Genomic DNA, 9,610 nt, shown 5'->3' on the forward strand with positions numbered 1-9,610 from the left:
AAGCCAATGCTCATTTACCATTCAGAGAATCCTAGGGCCCTTAAGAATTATGTGAAATCTACTCTGCCTCTGTTCTGTCAATGGCCATGACTATTGTACTTTATTAATTAAATTTTTAAGGGTAATTTTTACCATATAGTACATTTGTATCTTGTGCTGACTAAAAAAGTCAACCCAAATGTAAGAGCCAAATCGTTGCTTTTATAGTGAGCCACAAGAAACATACTTTAAAAGTGAAGACCATTTCAAAGTGTAGATGTATGGATCTGGATTTTTTAATAATTACTCATTGTCTGGCGGGTCTCCTCGCACTCATTCTTCTTATCTCCTGTCCCTTTTGTATGGTTAACTCTTTTTTTTGGTCTATGCGCAGATTACTGTGAGGTGCAGTTTTTTCTTCTGCCCCGCGCTCTGGGTACTCTCATTATAGAGTTTCATTATTCTCTTCTCATCCATCCCAACTACCTGCGTGGATGTGGCAGAATCCAGAAGGTATCTGTTCCCTCTTTGGATGGATCATCAGTGATCCTTTTATTTTTGTCAGCACATAATTCAGAATCAAAGTGAAGCAGCTTGCGTTTCTTTGTACCCAGGAAATATGTTCTTTGTTACTTTTGTCTAAATCCATGTTACATACTTAAATTGATCACCTTTCTGATTATACCTGTGTTTTGGACTGAATTGTGTCTCTTCCCTCCCCTGCAAATTCATATGTTGAAGTCCTAACACCCAGAAGCTCAGATATGACTATATTTGGAGGTAGGGTCTTTAAAGAGTTAATTGAGGTTAAAAGAGGTCAGTGGGGTGGGCCCTAATCTAATATGACTGGTGTCCCTATAAGAAGAGGAGATTAGGATACAGACATGTACATACAGAGAGAAGACTATGAGAAGGTATAGAGAGAAAATGGCCAACTGTAAGCCTAAGACAGAGGCTGGAGCAAATCCTTCCCTCACAGTCCTCAAAAGAAACCAGCCCTGTTGACAACATGATGTTGGACTTCCAGCCTCTGGAACTATGAGACAATACATTTCTGTTTAAGCCATCCAGTCTTCAATACTTGTTATGGCAGCCCTAGCACACTAATACAACCTGTTTGCAACTCCTGATGCTTTTTTTTCCCCACTTGGTCCTGCTAAAGCTGAAGATGGTTTTTATGAGACGTGTAGGGTCACTGAGAATAAACGATTTAACAATATGAGGGTCATAGGGAGTGGAGATTGGAAGCCAGAGGTTCAAAAAGGTAGATAAAAATAAAAGCAAATGGAAAATGTGATTAAAGGACTAGTGAGGAGAAATAATTACGGCAGTAAGTCAATGATCTCTACTGGTAAGTATCGAGCTTTTCTTTTGTTAAGTCTGATTAGTAATCAACTTAATTCCTACCTCTCCATCTGACACTACTTGGGGTAGAAAACTGAACCTTTTAAGCTGGTGATCCATTTTTCTGTGACTGTTATTATTTTCTTATAATAGTAATAAACATCTATAAATTAATGAAAATTCTTAGGGCAAAATATTGGAACAAGGGAAGACACAGCAGGGAACTAAATAGACAATATAAATTGCGCATAGTAGTTATGAAACAGCATTAAAAACTAAGGATTTTAAATTGAATTGAATCATAATGTTTTAGAGTAGCAGTTAATTTGGCATTCTCTGTATGCCATGGATTATAATATTTCATATTTGTGAATGTTATGTGGCTCTCACTTTAAGAAGTTGTCTCTCTTCATAGCTTGCTCCAAGATATTTATAATAATATTGTTTCTGTTGCTTAGATTCAAGTAAAACTAATCTGCTGTAAATTAGATTAATAGAAGGGATCTCAAATATCTGGGTACTAGTGACACAAGAGATTTTTTATTTTCCTCCTTGTATTTATCTGTTTTTTGAAAATTTTCTACTTGGAGCAGAAAAATTCAAAGAGGAAAGTAAAAATTACTTGAAATCCTACCATCCATAAATAATCCTAGTTAGCATTTTGGTCATTTTCTTTCTTCTCCATTTTCCTGTGCATTATTCCTATTTTTAAAGTAATTATTCCTATTTTAACAAAGCTCCACTGTTTTAAAAAGCTGTTTCTAACACACTACTGTTTTAAAGTTAACCAACAAGTACCATGTGGGCCCTTCCCTCATAGCGTTCCAGTTGTCTTCATATTTCCCTTATAAACTGCAAACTCTTTGAGGGTGCAGACCACACCCCTCTACATCTTCCATGTATCCCCAGGACTTAGCTCAGTACTTGCTGACATATGTCACTTATTTTAGTGATCATTTATGGTAAGTCCCAAGAGTATGTTTGCCCATCGATTCAATTAATATTTACTGAGTGCCTACTAAGTGCTAGTCAGTAAGTTACCATATTCAGCACGTATTCTGTTACAGAAATTCATTTGAGTTCTGGAAAAGGCCTGAATAGTGAGTTTTTAAAAAAGATTTAAAAGTCACTAACCTTCATTGAGTTTTGCCATCCTCGGACAGCAGGGTGATTAGTAGGTATCAATCAGGAATATGTTCAACGGCAAGTAACAGAAAACCAAATGAATAGTGGCTTAAACCATAACAACACTTATTATTTATTTCACAAGTAGTCTGGAGGTAGGCAATTCTATTTTATTGTAATATCAGCGTCCTTATCTCTATAATTTTTTGGGTCTTTTCCTCATGGTACCAAAATGACTACCCTAGATCCATGCACAGTAGCTTTATAAAGCCATCCCAAACAGAAAGGAAAAAGATGGATGCAAAAAATGACATTTTTTTTTTAATCTGGGAGGAGAACATTTCCAGAACTTTCCAGTAGACTTTCTTTTATATCTTGTTGCCCAGAACTGCATCAATGAACATGCCTAGTTACAAGGGAGAGAGTGGGAAAGAATAGATTTGACTTTCCTAACTTCTGTGGGCGACAGGCAAGGGAGAAGGGTTTGGAATGGCTTCTGGTAGCCAGTCAGCAGTGTCCAGCACAGAGCTTTAGTGATGAGCTGTCTGGCTCTGGATGTGGATAGTCTGAGTTCAGATTTGCTACATAGCTGCTGTGTGACCCTACATAAATTCTGTATCATCTCTCTGATTCTTGCTTTTTTCATCCTGGTGGAACATATGTCTGCTTTGTAGATTGTTGTGAGGATTGAATGAAATACTTTAAAGCATTTAGTACAAGGCCTGGCACATAGTAAGTGTTAATGTGCTAACTTAGTGCCTGGTAGCTTAGATGCAACATACATGAGTATGCCCAGCTTTCTGTAGGAGAACTGCCATACCCAAGTCCTGAGCTAGATGTAGAGTTGGATTAATTGGACAAGGCATCCTAGAGAGATTAAATTTTGGGGGGTGAGTTTTGAAAGAGGGGAGAAACATCTGGACACATTTAAGGAAAGTACAAAGTACTCTCTAAAAACATAGTATTATAATTACAATCATCACTACCAGGGCAATAGTAGCCAGTTGTGACTTTGAATAAGTGAGAGAAGCCAACAGCATTGCTTGTTTATTTAGCTGACAAGCTCTTAGGAGCAGGCGAGGCATTTTTTTTTTTTGCTATAAAACCAAGCAAAAGCTGGCCTGGCCTGAGAAGTCGATACCTCAGATTTGGTTTTGTCTTTAACTTCCACTTACTTTCTCTTGCTCATTTTTTGGAACCTCAGGTACAATACCAAGTGTGCACACTAGGATTTTCTTTTTTAATGGAAAGATCTTTGCCTTCAATTCTAAGTCAGAAATTAATTTCAGATTTATTTCTGTTCATCTCCTAAACCTTTTCAAAAGTGAGTTTGAGTATTTCTTCTCCTTGAAATTGGAATCTCTGTCTTGTACTGCCAGAAAATGACTATTTCACCACAATTCACAGGCATTTACATAAGGTTATAACTGTTAAATTCTTTCTTACAAAGTCTCCTTTCCCCTCAGTCAAACTTGAGACTGAGAGCTTTGACCTTGGCTGGAATCTTCCGGAACTGGATGTACACTTAGGGAGTGGGTGAGGGTGATCTCAGGCTACAGTCTGTGGAGAGGGGTTTGAGGTTCCAGTCCTTAGTGAGGTTGTTGACTCAGGGAAGGGAAGAAGTCTGAAGTTTCAGGGCCAAATGCAAGAGCATGGAGCAGGAACCAGATCCCGAAGTCCTATGGCAGGGAGCAGGGGGCTCAAGAAGGAAGCTGGGAGATGGGACCCAAGGAAATTAAGAAATTGTAGTGGGGGCTGTGGGCAGAAGGCTAGAGCATTTCAAAGGAGATACGAACAAGGGTTTGAAGTATCTGCAGGATTGGAACTGTCTGAAAATTGTCCTTATTTTTTGTGTGTTCTTCTAAATGAAGAGGAATGATATTCCAAAAGGAAACTCAACGTTTCATTTTAAAAATATGAGATAAGCATGCTACAGTAGAGAGAGGAATACTTTTGGAGTCAGAAAGACATAGGTTTGAATCTCAGTTATGCCTTATGTGAACTCAAGAAGTGAATTTCTCTGTGTCTCACTTTCCTCATCCAAGAATGGGGCAAATAAATACCTCCTTTGCAGGACTGTTTGCACATATTTGAGACTCTGTGAATGGTAACTGATGTGTATTTACTTTGATCTTTGTGCAAAGCATATGCTGCTTAAGTCTTTTTTGTCTGTTTTTCTTTCTCTAGTTTTATTTTTCCAGCCTGTTGAGATATAACTGACAAATAACACCATGTAAGTTTAAGGTGTACAATAGTGATGATTTTAGATATGTGTATATTATGAAGTGATTATTATAATAAGATTAGTTAACACATCCTTAAGATTTAATTCTCAAAGTACATCAACCAAAAATACGTAAATATACAGCTCAAAATAAGCAGAGATAGCCTAAACTAATTGGAAGGGAAAACAAGGAATGTATTTCCAGACCATAAATCACTTTCTTGTTCAATTAAACTAATTTATTTTAAATAGTAACCTGTTCTTAAATTCATGAATTTTTACAGTGAAAATGAGCACTGATCCACCTATTCATAACCCCGAAAATGAGGCTTCCCCTTTAAAGAAACCATGATCTGGACAACTGAGAATTTTTATAAAAATGGAAACTCTAACCCAGAGCATTTTTACTTCTCCAGAATACTTACTTTTCTTATCTAATTCAAGAATTCAGGACAAACTCAGGAAACTGCATCATTACTTTGACATTGACAAATGCTAGAAGGACAGGTGAGATATTATGAGTACTTTTTTTAATGATTGATCATTTAAAATTTAGTCAACTTCTTTAACCTTTGACCAGATGTCCTTACTGTTTTAAACCTTACTACTGCACATAAGAATTATATTTTAGAGGAATGAAAAGATTTTTAAAGGGGTTGATTATGTTACCCTTTCCCACCTAACATGTGTGGTAGCTTTATTGGTGTTGCCCTCATTAGTGGCTGTTTGTTTTTGTTTTATCTTAAGTGGGCTCTTTGCATCTATCCAAGATTATATTCCAAGGTCAAGTATCAATAATGATCAGATTTCTAAGCCAAGACAACCCACTAAAGCCTATTTGACATATAATACGTAACTGACTTAATTGAAGATTTAATAATACTATAGAACTCAACTCTCCTGTCATCACCCATTTACATTTTACTCCCTCCCTCAACACTTGACTTGTCATTCAAGACCCAGTTCAGATTTCAGTTATTCTGGGATACCCATCCTGTGTGGGCCTAGTTCACTTGTTTGTGAAATGGGATTAAAAATCTGATGCATAGAGTGTTTTGAAGATTAAATGAGTTCATGCATGCTGGGCGTGATAAACCGTTATGACTGTAGCACATCAGACTATCCTGCCGTTACAGGCATACCTCATTTTATTGTGCTTCACTTTATCGAGCTTCAAGGATATTGTTTTTTTTTTTACAAATTGAAGGTTTGTGGCAACCCTCCATGGAGCAGTTTATTGGCACCATTTTTTCCAACAGCATTTGTTCACTTCATGTCTCTGTATCACACTTTGGTAACTCTTGCAATATTTCAGACTTTTTCATTATTGTATTTATTATATGATCTGTGATCAGTGAACTCTGATGTTACTACTGTAACTGTTTTGGGGCTCCATGAACCAGCCCTAAAAGATGGCAGGCCTAATTGATAAATGTTGTGTGTGTTCTGACTGCTCTACTGACCAGGTGGTCCCCTATCTCTCTCCCTCTCCTTGGACCTCCCTATTCCCTGAGACACAACAATATTGAAATTAGGCCAATTAATAACCCTACAATGGCCTCTAAGTGTTCAAGTGAAAGAAGAGTCATACATCTCTCACTTTAAATCAAAAGCTAGAAATGATTAAGCTTAGTGAGAAAGGTAAGTCAAAAGCCCAAGGTGGGATGAAAGCAAAGCCTCTTGTGCCAAACAGGCAGCCAAGTTGTGAATGCAAAGGACAAGTCCTTGAAGGAAATGAAAATTGCTAATCCAGTGGACACATGAATGATAAGAAAGTGAAACAGGCTTATCGCTGATATGGAGAAAGTTTCAGTGATCTGGACAGAAGATCAAGCCAGCCATGACATTCCCTTAAGCCAAAGCCTAATCCAGAGCAAGGCCCTAAGTCTCTTCAATTTTATGAAAGCTGAGAGAGGTGAGGAAGCTGCAGAGTTTGGTTCACGAGGTTTAAGATGTCATCTTCATAACATAAAAGTGCAAGGTGAAGCAGCAAGTGCTGTTGTAGAAGCTGCAGCAAGTTAACCAGAAGATCTAGTTAAGATAATGCCTGAAGGTGGCTACACTAAAAAACAGATTTTCAATGTAGACAGAGCAGCCTTGTATTGGGAGAAGATGCCATCTAGGACTTTCATAGCTAGAGAGGAGAAGTCAATGCCTGGTTTCAAAGCTTCAAAGGACAGGCTGACTCTCTTGTTAGGAGCTAATGCAGCTGGTGACTTTAAGCTGAAGCCAATGCTCATTTACCATTCAGAGAATCCTAGGGCCCTTAAGAATTATGTGAAATCTACTCTGCCTCTGTTCTGTCAATGGAACAACAAAGCCTGGATGACAGCACATCTGTTTACAGCGTGGTTTACTAAATATGTTAAGCCCACTGTTGAGACCTCCTGCTCAGAAAAAAAGATTCCTTTCAAAATACGACTGCTGATTGACAATGCACCTGGTTACCCAAGAACTCTGACGGAGATGTATGATGAGATTAATGTTGTTTTCATGTCTGCTAGCACAATATCCTTTCTGCAGCCCATGGATCAAGGAGTAATTTCAATTTTCAAGTCTATTATTTAAGAAATATATTTAAGAAATAAGATTCTTATTATTTGATAGGATTCACTATTCTATATGTCATTAAGAACATTTGTGATTCATGGGAAGAGTCAAAATATAAACATTAACAGAAGTTTGGAAGAAGTTGATTCCAACCCTCATGGATGACTCTGAGGGGTTCGAGACTTCAGTGGAGGAATGAACTGCAGATGTGGTGAAAATAGCAAGAGAAGTAGAATTAGAAGTGGGGCCTGAAGATGTGACTGAATTGCTGAACTCTCATGGTAAAATTTTAATGGTTGAGGAGTTGTATCTTATGGATTAGCAAAGAAAGTGGTTTCTTGAGACTGAATCTACTCCTGGTGAAGGTGTTGTGGAGATTGTTGACGGTAAAGGATTTAGAATATTACATAAACTTAATTGATAAAGTAGTGACAAGGTTTGAGGGGATTGACTCCAATTCTGAAAGAAGTTCTCTCAGTAAAATGCTATCAAACAGCATTACATGCTGCAGAGAAATTGTTCATGAAAGAAAGAGTCAGTTGATGTAAACTTCATTGTTGTCTTATTTTAAGAAACTGCCACAGCCACCAACCTTCAGCACCCACCACCCTGCAGTCAACATCAACGTCAATGTCAACATCAAGGCAAGACCCTCCACTAGCAAAAAGATTACTCACTGAGGGCTCAGATTGTGGTTAGCACTTTTTTTTAGCAATAAAGTATTTTTAAATTAAGGTATTACTTTTTTTAATATAATGCTATTGCACACTTAATAGACTACAATTATGTTGTAAACATAACTTCTTTATGCACCAGGAAAGCAAAAAATTCATGTAACTCACTTTATTATGATATTTGCTTTATTGCCATAGTCACCTTATTGCGATGATCTGGAACCAAACCCACAGTATCTCTGAGGTTTGCCTGTATTTCCTCTTGGTTTTAAATAATTTGAGGGCAGGGACTTTGTAACCTTACAACAGCCTGGGGCCTGTTACCTAATAAGCATTCTGTATTTGTTGCATAAAATAATTGTATGAAACTCCTTCATGTCTGGCAGCTGGCATGCTGACCACCCTCCTCTCAGTTTTATTCCTCTGGCCTTTGAAACACAGTGGAATCCTCCATGCTTCATATGGGGGTTCTGGAAGTTGTGTGTGTGTGTGTGCGTGTGTGCGCGCGCGCGCGTGCGTGCAGGAGTATAGGGTAAAGACAGAGACTGCTTTCTCACCCCTGGGCCTTTGCATATATTCCCTTTTCCTAGAACAGTCAAGTTCCCTCACCCTCTCTTCACATGGCCTGGCATTTACTAGGTTTCCTTCTACTGGCTCAGACTTCATTTCATTTGTTTTTTTGAATTGTCCCCCTACTCTACTCTCAAGTCTTGATGTACCTCCTCTGTGATCGCAAAGCATGGTGTGTTTACCCCTTTCTGAGCGCAGGCAAATGTCTATATGGTTCATTTAAGGATAAAACTTTGCTAAACACTACAGTAGCGAATGATGCCATGCACTGCACTAGGTGCTTTACTGGCTTTGTCTTATTTAATCTTTAATAGAAGCTCTATTATTTCCCCCCTTTTACAAATGAAGAAACTGAGGATAATAGTGATTAAACAACTTGTTGAAACTTATAGAGTAAAAGTAGCAATAGAAGACTTAAACTGAATCTTACTGATTCCAGAGGGTGGGATGAGTGGAAAACCCACTGGTAACATGGTCTCAAAAATCATTAGAAACAGCAGGACATTTTTAAAAGAACCAGCCCTTGTAAAACTAACTTAAACTTTGGTGGACATAAGCCACAGAAGTGTGATAGAAATTCTTTAGTACAATTTTAGTTTTTCCCCTCATGTGATATATCAAAAGTACATTTAGAAAACACAGCACTTTTTTGCCAAGTGCACAGCTGCTTGTGGACCTACCCATAGGTGTTTGTTAATTATTCCGTGACAGGTCAGCCCCATACCTAGAGCTGTCTACCATGATTATCACAGACCCAGCAGAACGGCTGAATATTAAATACGAGCATAAAACTAGCTTTGGAAAATATGGGCATCCAGAAGCACATAGAATCAAAGTTCAATATTCTTTTAGTGAATTTGAATTTTGTTTAGAAGTAACTCGAATGAGAGTTACCATAGAAATGATCAGATTAGATTATGAGAAGGGAAAAAAGAGGCTTCCCAAATGTAATCAGCTGTGACATCAAGGAGTGGCAGTACTGGTACTACTTGGTGATATTTTGCCTAAGCACTATTTACACTATTTACAATAGCCGGGACATGGAATCCACCTAAGTGTCCATCGACAGATGAATGGATAAAGAAGATGTGGCACATATATAAAATGGAACATTACTCAGCCATAAAAAGGAAAGAAATTGAGT

This window comes from Physeter macrocephalus, chromosome 4 (assembly GCF_002837175.3).
Source record: "Physeter macrocephalus isolate SW-GA chromosome 4, ASM283717v5, whole genome shotgun sequence".
Lineage (NCBI taxonomy): Eukaryota > Metazoa > Chordata > Mammalia > Artiodactyla > Physeteridae > Physeter > Physeter macrocephalus.